Genomic DNA, 2,146 nt, shown 5'->3' with positions numbered 1-2,146 from the left:
AAGCGGCTTTCTTGGCGAGGGGGGGGGTATTACCGGTGGGGGGGGGGGGGGGATTCCTTCGGCTTCTGCGCGCTCGGGTTGGCAGCTCGCTTCCTCTCTAGGCAGCCGGGAGGGCGCTGGCTTTTTAGCTTTGCCCCCTGGCTCTTAGGGCTTTCTGTTGCGACACAGAGCGGGACTGTGTCAAAGAGAGCGTTTCCATCGGAGAGATTTTAAACGAGGTGTGTCAGACCTACTGGACAGGCGTCTGCAGTTTGTGCTCGACATCTCCTGCCGGTCAGGATTAGAATTTCTACGTAAACGCCTGTCCGATCCGCTGAAAAGCTCTGTGAAATCTCTTTAAGCGAACGCCAAACAACTGTCTTACGACGACGTGGTCAATCAGTCCAGCCCGAGCAACTGCACCGTGTACTGCGGCGGCGTTACTTCGGGACTGACAGGTATCGTGGCTTCCACCTACCGTCGCGCTGACGAACCGTCTCGGAGTAACACAGCCGTCGCCCCCTTTTGACGCCCTTGTTTCTTCCTGCTTCAGAACAGCTAATGCGCCAGACCTTTTCTCCCTTCGGGCAGATAATGGAAATCCGAGTCTTCCCAGATAAAGGCTACTCCTTCGTACGGTAGGCCGCCGTGCGGTTTGCGCGTTGACGGGTTTAATAAGAGTTACGGGTTCGCCTCCTTTTGGCGTCAGGCCGAGCATGGGTCGGGTGTGTGCCGAACCGTCGAGAGGCCGCTTGACGGCGGCCTGATCCGAGGAGTGAGTTAACGGGCCTTCGGCGCGAGTAGGAAAAGGCCCTTGACCCGGTCGAAACTCCCGCGGTGCCCTTCGTCGTGAGAGATCTCCGCCCGTCCCTCTTGTGCGGGACGAGTGGGAGCGCGGGGCGCTCCTCCGCAGCGGAGTTACTGCGGCGGGCGGGCGAGTTTCAGGGTTGTTTCCAGAAGCGTCCTCATCTCTCTGTTGATGAGGCTCCAGATAACGAAAAAGAACCGTCGATCGGCTCGCTCTCCTCGCTGCCGAATTTTCCCGTTGGAGTTACGACACCGAGACGGGAAAAGTGGCCGTAGCCTCGCCGTCCCTGCCACCCGCCGCCGGGGGGGACAGGAGGAGGTTTGGGCTGGCCATCTAACGCAGCCCAAATCTGTGCTGAGCTAGCGGGGACTCCCCGGGGGTTGCTTCTCACCGAGTGAGTTCGTTCGTCTCGGCACGGCTTCTGTCTCGACAGGTTTAATTCTCACGAGAGCGCGGCGCACGCCATCGTTTCCGTCAACGGCACGACTATCGAAGGACACGTAGTGAAGTGCTACTGGGGCAAGGAGACGCCGGACATGATCAGCCCGGTCCAGCAGGTCAGAACTCCTCCTCCGCCTCCCTCGTTAGTCTTTGCCAGAAACCCGTTTAAGCGGCTGCGACGCCTGCGCGCGTGCCGGTTTAGAGACTTGATGCGTAGCCGGCGTCGCCTGCGTTACGGCTTATTTCCTCCGAGGTTTTTAAACCCCTCGGGACGTGTGGAATCGCGTTACGTAAAAACGCGCGACGTATAACGTTCCGGAGAAAACTCGCAAAATACCGTCGGGGCCCGTGGCGTGAGGGCGGCCGGAGCTGCCCGCTCCCGCTCGGACGGACGGACTCGGCAGGCGGGGGCTGTCTTCGGGGGTTGACGTAAACCAACGCCGCGTTCTCGGGCGCCGCTTAACGCCCGGGTGTTTCCCCTTGCAGAACCAGATCGGTTACCCGCCGGCGTACGGGCAGTGGGGCCAGTGGTACGGCAGCGCCCAGATCGGTCAGTACGTGCCCAACGGCTGGCAGGTCCCCGCCTACGGGATGTACGGGCAAGCGTGGAATCAGCAGGGCTTTAAGTGAGTATTTGGGCTTTTTTTTTTGTTGTTCTTTGGTGACGGGTTTCCCCCACCCCTCCCGGCGGGGGCGAGGTGACGATCCCAGTCGGTAGCGACGTAAAAACTGCCGAGACGTTCTGGTCCTTCGTCTCTCGGAGACTCGGGATGAGGAATCTCCGGGACGGTCCCGCTCGGAGAGCGACCCGCTCGGGCACCCCCCCGTTCTCCGTTACGTTCTCCCTCGTTTACCGACGCGTTTGCCTAACGAACTGTTGTTCCCCCCCCCCCCCCCCCCCCCCCCCCCAACCGGTCT

The sequence above is a fragment of the Aptenodytes forsteri genome, unplaced genomic scaffold (genome assembly GCF_000699145.1).
Source record: "Aptenodytes forsteri isolate BGI_AS27 unplaced genomic scaffold, ASM69914v1 Scaffold158, whole genome shotgun sequence".
In the NCBI taxonomy this organism is placed as follows: Eukaryota; Metazoa; Chordata; class Aves; order Sphenisciformes; family Spheniscidae; genus Aptenodytes; species Aptenodytes forsteri.
Note: the sequence above shows the minus strand (reverse complement) of the source record.